Raw genomic sequence first — 13,391 nt, forward strand, 5'->3', positions numbered from 1 at the left:
ACACACACTCCCACACCCACACCCACTCCCACCACGCAGCCAGACCCTGAAAGGAAGGCATATTTTATGCACCAGCAGTCATCGCTTCAAAGTTCACCTCATCCCATAAAGAATTGATGTAATGACTGGGTAGCGCCGGGTAAGCATGTGTGACAGCTTATGCTCGACACTGAGGCTCGTTCCCCCGCTGACAATCACACTATAACCTGAGAGAGGGGGAGAGAGAGAGAGAGAGAGAGGGAGCTTTTAGCCCGATGACTGACGACCTGTGAGACGATGGCGACAACAGAAAAGAGTTAAGTAGAGAGAAGAAAGAGACAGCGATGGCAGAGACATCCTGATATAAGAGCTCCTTTCACACCAGAGACCGAGGAGAGTACGAAGGATGAAGCAGTAGCATTTCTATGGTTTTCTGGGCGAGAAATCGCCTCAAAAGAACTGAACGGCCCAACGGATGCTCCTAATGAGCCATTCTGTGTCACAAAGCCATTGCGGTCCACACATTAATGTGAGTGGTAGACTGAGGGGGGGTAAAAAGAATAAATGTCTTCTTTGGTTTGTTTCTTGTTTTTTTTAGTTTATTTTAAACAGAATATTATTTTTTGTAGTGGTTAATTAAATAAATACTTTACTATGGACAAATAAGGTAAAAAGTGAAAACATTCTTTTTATTTTAAGATGATATGAGCAAGTTTTTGTTTTAGCTTGTTGATGTAGCCTTTCATGCATAGCGCGTTCTGTTTGCACAGGCTTATTAAGATTCTTGCAGACTGAGATACAGTTTATGTCTTTAGTCAGGTCTAATGGGAATTTGGCTGAGAACCACAAGAAATGTTGTAAATTATAGAAGGACAAATCAGCACATTGTTTGTTTTGGTCTTTTCTTGGGAATTTGTGCCTTAACTCTTAATAATGATGTAACATCTAACGTAAATCAAACACAGCTCGGCATCTGTTTATTATATGTATTACTGTTTAAACACTGAACACAGACACACACCCTTACTGAATGGAAATTAAAATAAAACAAAGAAAATACAAACTGCCCAACAAAATAAAACCTTCAAGAGAGAGTAAGTAGACGGACCCCAGACAAAAGGTGAACATCATTCTGAACTACAAACCTCTGAGCAGATACTGTAGGTGAATTTAGATGTGGAGAGTTTGGATTAATTAAAGGCCCTGGAGATCCACTGCAGAGTTACTTCCATTTCTCTTCCTCTAAGTGACTTTTTCCACTCGGGCAGAGTAATTATGCATTTCAGAGGGCATAATGGAATAATGCTACGGTATATGTATATATATATATATATATATCCTACAGGTCATATACATATATAAAAAGAAGCTGCGTTCTGAGGCACGAGGGATGTTTATTTCATGAGCCTGTTTATCAGTTTTAACACCTATTGCACTTGAACTTCAGTACAGCTGAGAGGGGCTTTAAGGCATCTTGGCTCCTCAGATGCAGGTGCAGCACGTGAAGCGGCCGAGCCCGTAGACGGAGGCAGCACGGAGCCCATTTAACATCCACAAATGAAACGTTTAGCGTGTTTTGGTACCATCATGTGTCCTGCTCCAGCTTTGAATTGTGCGCAGACTGATTTCAAAATGAAACACTCACTCACTCGCTCACTCACTCACTCACTCCCTTGGTGAGTTTGGAGTGATTGCGCACACTCTGCAGTCTGAATAGCAAAGGCCTTTACAGTCGAAGTGACATCTAGGTTCCACTGTGTCTGCTGTTAGTTTAGTTTTAGCGATCCAGTCCTAACCAGTTAGTTTCTAATGATAAATAAACATTGATTTCTCCCCGGTTCACTGCATCTGACAGATGAACTATAGGCGAGTATAAAAGCCTGACGTTAACACGACATCTCAGCGTCTTGAGCGACTAAGACGACTAAATTAAGACAGACTACTTTACATACAAGTACCCCATAAAAAGACAGACTTTATTAGACACATTGTTCTGCGGATGGGAGCACTGACATCCCTCATAACCTTCGCTGGTTTAATCAGTCCTACATGTACTGTATATATGCTCAGTGCTCAGTCCTGTCATGCAACATTAGAGGCCTTACTTTTATCATTTCCTGCCTCAGCCCAGACGTTATAATCTCATTCTCATAAAGCCGATGTGAGGATAAGGTGGCTGTTATTTAATTGCTGTACATCCTTCCATTTTCCCATTATTAATGCAATAAAGAGTTTGTATTTCCTTCCAGCAGGTTTATGGCATAGCTTGGTATTAATTCAGGTGTAGGTGTATGACCACAGGTAACAAAATCTGCCTTCCAGCATTCAGCTGGATTGTTAAATCCGCGTAAAGTTATGAATTTGGTGGTTGCCTGGCAACGTCACTACGACAACCACACTTAGCTAATTGTACAACTACACAAACAAGGTATGACATCTTAATTATAGCGAGTGCTGCTATGCAGATTTCCCCATGTTTACACAGAGCCAGGCTACGGTATCTGTTCCCCCGCGGTTCCCAGTGTTTATGTTGTCCTGAGCTGACATTTCAAACATTCCGGCTCAGAATAAACATCACATGAAAATTAAGAAAAGGATCTAAGTTTTAACGCGAGGCCCTTGTGCAAGCGTGTTGACTTTGACCAAGTTCATAGTCAGCGTAGAGTCTAGCTTAAGTACGTCTGCTACCACCCATGCGTCAGTGCTGTCACCTAAAAAATTCATTCCCATACATCCATCATCCCAACCACTTTTCCTTGTAAGGGTCATGGGGGTGTTGGAGCCAATCCCAGCTGTCACTGGGTGAGAGCCAGAGTACACCCTGAGCAGGTCACAGACCAAGCATGAAGAAACCCCAGACAACCAAACAGCGCGTAGTTGAAACTTCATCAGAATTACGTCTCCTAATAACACATAAACATAAATAAAAAGACATTCATTATTTTTCCAACAAAATATTCATATTTGCTGTTGCCGTTTCGGGGGTTTGGATGGATATGCTGAGCAGCTGAGCTCCACTTAACCGGCGAGACTTTGTTTGTGTTGAACACTGACCCTCGGTCTGTCGGGAGGGAGACAGCAAACAACAGTTTGATTTTTCCAGTGGTTACAGAGGCTGCCCCCAGGACTTAAACCACACACACACACACACACACACACACACACACACACACACACACACACACACACACACACACACACACACACACGCACGCACACACTGTGACCTGATGCGTCGTGTTGGAGCAGCGCAAAAGCCGGCGAATGGATATAAAGAGACAACAGTGAGAAAGCACAGGCACATAAACAGCTACAATGAGGTCTGCTCCTTTTATTCTCTTCATCTTCCTCTTTAGGAGTTATTGCGTCGCTGTGGCTGCGAAACGCGGCTCCCGCATTCGACTCCCACCGACGGCAGTTAAGCATTCAGGCGGCACGCGCATCACTTTTGAAATTTCAGATGTATCATGTCTGTCGTCGAGGTCTCTTGGAGGATAATGCTCCAGTCTTCCCTTTTCTGTTTCAGTGAGCTCTGTCAGTCTGGGAATAAAAAAAAGTGCAGACACTTTGGAAAAGCGGAACGTGTTTACTCCAACGTCTCGGCTGCTTCCAGCTGCCCTCTGTCTCCATGCTAATGCCCAGATTGACTCATTATTTTTAACCTCTGCCTTTTATAGCTGCGGCGGCTGAGAGGAATATGCTGATGATACTGCTATGAAATATGATGCACGCAACACCCAAACAGGACAACAATAATTAAACTGTGAAAGCCTCCAAGTAAAAAGCTTGTTAATTCTCCCCAAATATGTTCTGCTCCCATCTGTGGCCACATTTGGTGGTATTTGCCTGTACTGAAGCTGTTGAAATCTGAAGTATCAATCACAAAGCTGTGTTCATTAGAAGTTAATCATTGCTTTTCGGTTCAGGCGGAGTTTGGATCAAGAGCTTCCGCGCTTTGAGGCAAAGTTCGCACCATGAAAGGCGAGACGGAAGCAAACAGCTGAGGAGCAAAAGACGGACAGACAGCCCAACATTGGGTTAATGACGACGACGGGAGATGGAGCCTCAGAGGCTGAAGGATGAGGATCTCTACTCTTGACTGTAATTGGAAGCCAGTGAGTGCAGCGATGTGAGCGTATGATGTGGTCATTAGCGCGTGTGAGGGGGTTCCTCCGGAGTTGCAGCGAGAAAGGAAGCGGAGATGGAGAGATGACGTAAGCGCGAGAGGGGAAGTTAAAGGTACCAAACCTCTAAGTGTCCAAATGGGGAGTGAGTAGAAGGGAACGCTCGGATCTGACATACAGTAGGTGGAAAAAAAAGCCCGATGCATTCAAGACACCCACTGACACTTCATCCATAAAGCTGCGCGGAGTAAATGGCGAGAGCGGCAATTCATCTATGTCACGCACAAGTGCGGGGAGCATCTGCTGCGGCTGGTGCCGGATCGCCTGGCAGCTTGAGGAATGGGGCCGCTGGTGCCGCGGTCCGGCGGAGGCCGGGAGACGGATGCTCCGCTCCCACGTCCAGGCGCCAGCTTCATTCGCTGGATGAGCGACGGCGGCGCTGGCGCTTCCACACAAAAGAGCGAGGCCGCTGCCAGCGACGTTCGATCAGCCGGCGTCGCGCGGCGCATTCGGGAGCTTCTCCCGCGTGGGAACCGACGCGCGGCGGTGCGCGCGCACTCAGACGTTTAAAACAGGCTGGAGGTGTGCATGTTACAGATTGGCCTCGGGTGATGACAGCTCTGGTGCCGGATCCCAGGAAGGTGCCCCAGCTGTGACTGCATAGTTCACACAGCTAAACTAAGAGGGGCTTAAACAGTTCCGATCCTACTCCATTCATTCATTCATTCATTCATTCATTCATTCATTCAGCTCCCACGTGATGGATCTGCGCGCACTGGGCCGTAGCGTAAACTCAGCTCTTGCCACCTGACCGCGCTCCCTCCTCTAATTAGCTTCAAGTGGCTCCTCTGCTGCAGCTAAATATTTGATTCTGGCGGTGAATGTCGCGGCGCAGCTCCGTACAGCGCGGTGTTTTAGGAAACGTTTTTAATTTATGCGTGCCATCATCAAAGCCAGGCGGTGTGATTCTGCATCGCTCAAGGAATAAACAACCTCCGCGGACGGTGTCAGCGAGCGGCGAACGCACGGGAGACGGAGAAATGAAGCGCGTCTGGGGCGCGGTCCCGCGGAGACCGCCGTGCCCGCGCGTTCCACCTGTGCGCCCCATCACAGGAAGTCAAAAGCCGCACGCTGATTATCGTGACAGCGCAGCAGCCGCAGTTGCCGCTTCTCTCTCTCTGTCTCTCTCTCTCTCTCACGCGCCGCTACCGTACTTCCGGGCCCTCGCAGCAGGACGGATCCGCTGTGCAAACACCCTCCTCATCTGCATCTTTAGGATTATTCCCCACCCCGGAACCCTGAGACGCACTGATCTGTGTTTACATAAGGGGCCTGGTCCAGGCGAGAGGTCTCCTTGCCCACGGTCTGTGGGTGTCTCCTCTGACTCTACACACGCGTCCTCGGGCACAATGTGCTGCTTGTGTTCGTCCACAGAGGCTGTCAAGTGCCAGACTGTCACGCCGCGTCTCTCTCCCTCTCGCTCCCCATCCCCTTTTATTTCTGGCGATCGCCCCTTCTCCCTCTCTCTCTCTCTCTCTCTCCCTTTCTCTCTCCCTCTCTCTCTCTTTCGCCTCGTCACGCGGCACCTCCGCTGTCACCGTCAGCAGAAAGTCGCCTTTTGTGCGTCCTCCCTCTCTCCTCGTTACCCTCGTCGCTCGCCCCGTCTTCCCACAGAACCGTGCTTTCTCCGTGCATGAAGTGTACTTTCAGCACTTTCTTGCCAGAGGTTGAAACGGGAGGCGTCTGCATAGAAGCCAAGCATAAGGCCTTTTGGTTATTTGCTTCCCTCTGCGTCTCATAATAACCCTGCACGTCCTGTACCTTCATGGCGTGCGTCGACGAGGCCTCGGCGTTCTTTCTGACAGGGGCACAGTGCTGTTCAACGACTTAGCCCAGCGCCGCGTGAACGATGTAGAGGACAAAATAAGTGGCATTCAAAGAGATGGGAGGAGAAGGGACGGGGCGAGATAAGAGGACGGGACGGGCAGAGGGCCGAGGAGGGGAGTGGAAACGACACACATATAGAGGCTCGGCGAAGGCCATGAATAATTTGAAATGACACCACAAAGGGAAGATCTGAAGTATCCTGCTGTCTCCACGGCTCCGCGGAATAAAGATAAAAATATAATTTAGACGGGAGCAGGCATTTATTCAGCTGCAATCAAAGCGAGCGGCACTCCACGGGGAATTCGTATACAGTGGTGTGGCAAAAAACAGCAGCGTGTCAGCAGGCTGCTTTGCATTTTCAGTCACTTGACCCGGCCGACCGGCGCCTTTGAAATATTTAGTGACTGGGTCTTTTTAAGGGAGGCGTCCAGTGCCGAGCGCTGCAGCCTCGTACGTCTGCAGGGCAGATTTGGAGCTTTTGTGGCACTGACCGATCTTAGTGTCCCTCCGTGGGCTTAGACTCTAAGTGTGTTTACACTGGTGTGTATGTAGACGGCAGAGGAAGGACTCTCCACCTAATCTGTTATTGACTGCCGCTTAGTGGGACCTTCACAACCATCACAATCAATTAATATGTGCGCGCGGGCCCGAGTGTGGATGTCAAGGGCAACGTGGAAATGAGCAGAGAGATCCACTCGCACAGTTTCTAATCATGATTGATCAGCCCGCTGAGGGGACCGGGGGGGGGGCCTCGAGGTGGAGCAATGCAAACAGACAGGTAACAGCTGTGCACTCGCAGTGTGTCCCAGATGTGTTTGCTCTTAATGAAGGGAATTGGAGAAGAAACAAACAAAAACCGATTCACACAGAGAATAAAAGATGCTTTATTTATAGAAGATGGGAGTAAAGTAGCTGCTGCTCATCTACAGTATAATCACAGCTCATGAATATTATGTGTGAGTAAACAAATATTATAAAGCCCAAGTTCCATTGGAGAAAAGACAAAGAAAAGAAAGAAAGAAGAACTCAAAACAAACCATGACACGATCAGTGTTTAAAAGTGAGCAAAATAATCTGAGAAGTAAACCAGAATCATGAATCATGGTGGAAGTGATGTGAGACTGAGGGCTCTCCATCATGGAGATGATTGTCCAGGAGCACCTCCATCGCTCACACAGCAGCACCAGGCAGCGGCGGCGGAAGGTCAAGGTTAATGTCCATGACCGGATGCAAACTGGACCAATCCAACAACTTTCTATGCAAGAATGTTTAATACATAAAGAGATACACGATGCAGAGCTGGAACGTGTTGAATATGAGCCACGAGGCTCTCACGGCATCAACAAGCAACTGCTGCGAACAAATCACTGCGTTGTCGTCTCCAGGTTTGTGTGTGTAGCAGATATCAGGTTCAGTGACACATGCAGGCGTCTCCAGCCGCGCTTTGAAAAGCTTAGTTTTTCTTCTGGCTGTCTCAGCGGAGAGAGAAAGTACACAGTTTAATTCATTATTCGACTGGGGCGGCTAATGTATTCTGTCTGCCTGTTACAACAAGATTGAAACAAGAAGCGCTCCTGCAGTACTTAGTTTTTTCCTTTGTTTTTTTTTTCCCCGGGAAATTCATTTACGGCAGGACAAAAAATATGTCATGCAGTGTGTGTGTGTGTGTGTGTGTGTGTGTGTGTGTGTGTGTGTGTGTGTGTGTGTGTGTGTGTGTGTGTGTGTGTCCGCCACTTTCCATTAAACAGCTTTTCAAGATGAAGCGGGAAAAAAAAAGAACAAGGATTCCGAAATAAAACCAAAACACCTGAAAAACACCGTCCCCTGTTTACTCTGCGGCGCTCTCGTCCTCTCACACGGTGCACATCAGTCACGCTCGCTGCACACAGACAGACTTACTTGCACCATTTGGAGTCCTTGAGGAAATGCATTGATCTAGTGGAAGGAAAGAAAAAAAAAAGCTGAGAGACTTTGAGCTTCTGCGCTGATTTTCTGCTTTGAGCAAAGATTGACCAGCTAATCAGCTCGGTTCCTTCATATTCATCACCTAGCCGCATATGATAAAAGTCAATATGGGTCTCATCCTTTAATCTTTTATTTGTTAAAAGAAACCTCAAAGTCGAAGGAAGGAGAGGGGACCCAGAGGTGTCGCGGCCCCGTGTCCCATTAGTCCTAATTTAAAGTCGCGGCTCCAAGAATTCAAAGTAGGGCCTGTAACAAGATAAGGTTAGCATTCACATTTCCCATCTTCATGCTAATACTACAAGACTCCTCAGCCCTTATAAAGTTAGCAGCGTCGCCATCTTGTCCTCGCTGAAGGTGTAAAATTCACACTCAAGCCCGCAGGTTAATTGGTTTGGAACAGCTGCTGAGAAGCAATTTGTCTAATCTTATCGGAAAAAGCCTGGCAACATTCAGGGTCCACTCGTCTTTTTCCTCTTCTTCCGCCGGTTTCCATGGTCACGCGACACGTAACCCAATCTAATTCCAGCCAGATCAAATTCACTGGGTTAAGTGATTTCTACAGTATGGGCGCAAATTGACGAGAGGAGGTAAATCTGATCTAGGCCGCGGAGAGACGCGACCGAAATGCGCTGTTGGGGGAAAACATAACACGTCGCGTGGTGAAACAGAGGGACGATGCTGTCTGGCTGCTCCCTGTTACGCTGCGATGGCTTCACTCCTGGATAAATTAAACCAGAGGAAGGAAACAGGCAGGGAATGAATCAAATATTACTGTACAACCCAGTAACTGATTGATGAACTCATCACAGAGTTCTTGTTCCCCACAGGTTGAACCGCTGTCTGATGATTAACTCAGCAGCATCAACCTGTCACCATTTTTCTTGCCCAGTATTCTGTTATGACTATTATACATTTAAATATAATGATCTACGCCGTGTCATTTGAGCTCTCGTAATTAGTTTTTTCCCTCAACGTTACCTTGGTTACCCTATGATGCGACTCCCTGCGTCTCAGCTCCTCCACCTCCCAGGCTTCTGACCTACAGTAACGCCAGGTCAGCGGCTGCCGCCGCTCGCCGGCCGCTTCCTCCGCGCGAGAGAAAAACTCCAGTGACCGGCGTCGCCGTGCATCGATCCGCTCGCGCCGCGTGCTCATTAGCCGCCGCTTGAGATTATAAATTAAGTCGCAGCGAATGCTCACGTTCGCTGGAGCCGGATGAGCTCGAAGGTTTAATCCAAATACAGAGGTTAGTCGGTGAAGCTCAGATGTAGAAGCACATCAGGAAGTGAGCTGACATTTGGTAAAACATGGTCAGAAGTTCTTATTTCCTGGGGTTTTACTTCCCTGTAGATGGGCTGAATGTCTTTGTGGAGCTGGGATTGTTGCATTGTTGAAATGAGAGTCTCCAACCGGGCTCAGCACATGCTTCACCCTCCACAGAGTGAACCTGCTGCTTTTAGAAGGACTTTAATTCATTGGATTTTCCCATTATAGTGCCAGATACGAGCCCCTGGTTATAAGACGGCAGTCGTCCTTTCTAGTACAGAGATGCTGGAGAATATGAGCATTTAGAGCGTTAAGGATAAAGAAACTGTAGCAGCCGAATGCATGTTGCTGTGACAGAACAAGGCTCGTCAGAGGTTAAGAAATGTTTTAATGCTTCCCTTGATCCTTATCAGCCTCTGACTACAAATCATAATTAGAAATCTTTAGATATTCACAGGACTCCTTTCCCTCCATCACCACTTTTATAATCAGACGTGGCAGCGCTTCATCTCCAGTCCCACGGTGCAGCAGCGGCGCGGCAAATTTCCATCTCCACCCGGCAGAACAGTTGATTGATTAAATTTACAAACCTGCATCTCGGACACAGTTGCCTTTGAATGCAGGCGGCCGGCACTGCGACGCTGCCGCTTTGTGCGGTGTCGCGTGGAGGGCCTCAGGTGTGGCGAAAACACACGGCGGCGGTTTAGCACTTCTCTGGCAGCCAGGTGTTCATTTCACTAACAATGGAGCGGCGACGTCATTGCGCGGCGGCCAGCTCCATCCTCTCATCGCAAATTAGAAAGCAGGGCCCAGTCACATCCGCGCTGCCCAGTCTGACTTGTAAATGGTCTTTTTATTTAAGGCATCCGCTTTGTGCGCCTAATCAAAGATGCCTGTTGTTTGAAATGCGGGTGAATGGAGTGGAGAATGGGATGATGGGTAGATGGGGAGAGGGACGGGAGAAAGGAAAGGTTAACGCGGACTGTGAGAGGGTTCCTTTTTAATTCATGGCTCCCATTTGGATTCGGTGCTTTAAACTGGGTGAGCTCCTAATGTCGCCGCTCTGAGACAAAGTTTATCATGTGATGACAAACGAGGCTGGTGTTCAGTGATTTATATGGGTGAACACACTTTAGATAAGGAAAGTGGCTTCAGCAAAGCCCTTATAGGTGAGCAGGGGTTTCTGTGTTACATCTACTGTATGTGAAGGAACACACAGTCCCCACATGGTTTATTGGGTGTTTGCAAATCCACTGCATCTGAATGAGACCTGAATATACAGGAAACGGCAAAAGCCGAAGGGGAGTTGATAAAAAGACACGACAGGCGTGATGAACACTTCTCCCCACGTATCACACATGCGTGATGAATGGTAAGAAGACTAAAGTGGAATCTATACGCAATTAAAACAGAGCACTACAGATAGAAGGTGACGAAACACCCAACAAAAAAAGGGGTTTTGATGGATTACGAGACAGCAAATGAATATTACTGGGCAGATAGGCTCCTCATTGAGGAGTCTGGAGCGGCTCTCTATTAGCCGTATGCTTAACCTCTGCCGCTTTGCTCATCTTTATACCAACAACACCGCGAGGGGACGATAACAACTCGGGAGAAGCGGGGTTCGTTTCATTATGAAGGAGGCAGACGCCGGGCTAAAGGCAGATTATGCTAAAGCACCAGCGCCGGGGTTCACCAGAGGTCCTCCAGGCCCGCGCAGGTGAAGGCTAGCGGCGGACGAAGCTTGAGCTGCTTCGCTAGGTTTCCCATTCCAAAATGAGCACTGACTTTGAAGAATGTATGTATGAGTCAGAGGGGGCGAAATAAATCTGAAGTCAAATATTGACTAAATAATCGCGTGCTAATGCAGCCAATCAGGGTCCCAGACGGGAGCTAGCATGACTGCGCTGACCGAGCGCGTTGCTCAAATCAAGATTTATGACCCTGTGCTTATTGAGCTGGATGATTTCTTTGTTGCTACAGAAGAGGGGGAGAGGTTACATGAACATATTTAACATTACCAACAAAGTGCAGTGATCTGTTAAATCTCTAAAATGCTTCATTGGGTCACTGCGTTTTCCTCATCATGTCATCCGTTTCCAAAAGGTGAGTTTAATTACTGTATATGCAGATTAGGAGCTCCGGCTCCGTCTTTGTTCTGAATTCCGGTATAATTTATGTCTACTAAAGAAGACGTTGCACGCAGTCCAAAAATATCTCCCATCTCTCTTTGGCCGGTCCGTCGTCAAGCTGAGACTTGTTCCAGAAATGCATTAATAAGGTGTGGGCTTCTTCACGTGGCAAAGTCAACAGTCCTTCCCTGTGTGGAAGTGTGCAGCATGGAATGTGTGAAGATTCATAATTACGAGTGGGCTGCCCATGGTTACCTCCGCAGAGCTTCTCTGGAAGGAGTTGTGCGGTTTCTGAGCCGCCGTGTGCGTGCATTCGTCTTCAAGTGCTAGGAGAAATGAACATGGGCAGGAAGGAGCATTGCCGTGGAAACGAAACGCCTTCCTGGCTCCAGGCCGGTCTAGCGCAACGCTGTGAAGGTTCCTTTGGGGAGCGTATCACACAGAGTTGAACCCTCTGGAGGGGAGGGAGGAGGGGGGAGAAAGGGGGGGGGGGGGGGGGGGGCTCTCACGGCTCGTATGAGCAGAAAACCAGAACAATAATTACTACTGTTGCACGTTCTCAGCTGTCATAAAGCTAAGAAAGAAGCTTTCAGGTGCAAAGTGACTATTGATTAACAATCAATGAAGTGTTTCCGGGTGACTGCAGGAATGGACAAGGCGAGCCGCTCCATCCACCGCCCAAACAAACAGGATCATCAAATCCCCACCGTGAAACCCGTCTAAATATTGCCCCCCTCCTTCAGTCCCACGTCAGACGTCTGACTGGCGCTGGTCACAGATGCAAACTTTGACGTTTGATTGCGTGTGGAGATTTGACAGCGTAACATGAGTCACACTAGGGGGAGACAGAGACCCTTCATAGACGGACAAGCTTTGTATTCTGCATTACATAGTTAATGATTTAAGGGCATATGTTATGATGAAAACAGCTGCAAACAGCTGCGTGGCCGCACACGGTGGCCGACTTCAGCTGCAGGTCAACGCGGAGGGAAGGAGCCCACACTGGGATATTGAACTCCTAAATCTCTTTGTGTCGCTAGTAGCACTTCACGTGATTCGCTGTTGGCTCCATTCACGAGCAAAGGAAATGAAATTCAAATTAAGAGCGCTTAGAGTCGCGGCTTTGGCCTGATGTGCCTCACAGGAGCGCCGCGCCGTGCGAGGTCTGCTTGTTTAATTGAAATCTTATTCAGTGGAATGTGGGCCACATTAGTGGGCTGCACCCCCCCGGGGGGGGGGCGTCGTAACAGTAGAAAGTGATGAGCAAGACACACACACAGGGACTAGATGGAGACGGAAGAGAAGGAAGAGGAGGAGAGAGAGGGTGAGGTCACACTATCAGACTTTTACAAGCTTTGGCAAAGTTTATGGGATGCGTCGTACAATCGATAACACATTTAGGAGGACCTGGAAACGGGTGCGCTTGTTAGTGCACATTACGTATGACCTTGGCAGGCTCGCGTGTTCTCGGAGCAGAGCATGCTGGGAGAGCGACGGAGCGCCTGTACAGCGGCGTCCTTTTTGGGGGGGAGGCCGGTCCTGCAGGCGTGCGCCCGGGTTGCCATAACAACAGCTGCTGCTATATCTGTCGCCGCTGCGGGTCACGGCCAGCGAAAGGAGCAACGCGCATCTCATCTCACGCCTCCCCGGCTGCCAGTCTGTCTCGCATCCTCCGCGGCAGAACCCGCAACCTTTGCCGTCCTTCTCTGTCGCTCCGACCTCACTAATCTGGGCCAGCTGTGCTTCCACACTGCAAAACCCTCCGCCGGAAAGTGGAGGCGTCTCAGTCCTGTGAAGGCTGACAATTAAAATGTAAAGTGTTCACTTCAAGTGAAAACTAATTGAAAGTGGTCTTTGTGAGCTGCAGTTGGATACGCCAGAGGTTGATTTAGAGCCTGTTTCAACTCCTTTCCTTTTAAAGATAATAGGACAAAAACATGAAACAAGCTGCTGGGAGTCAGCAACATGTTAAAAGTCTAACAGTGGCTTCGTCTTAATGAGCAATTTCAGCAGGTTTTCAGTGAACGTTGTCAACACA

This window comes from Betta splendens, chromosome 13 (genome assembly GCF_900634795.4).
Source record: "Betta splendens chromosome 13, fBetSpl5.4, whole genome shotgun sequence".
In the NCBI taxonomy this organism is placed as follows: domain Eukaryota; kingdom Metazoa; phylum Chordata; class Actinopteri; order Anabantiformes; family Osphronemidae; genus Betta; species Betta splendens.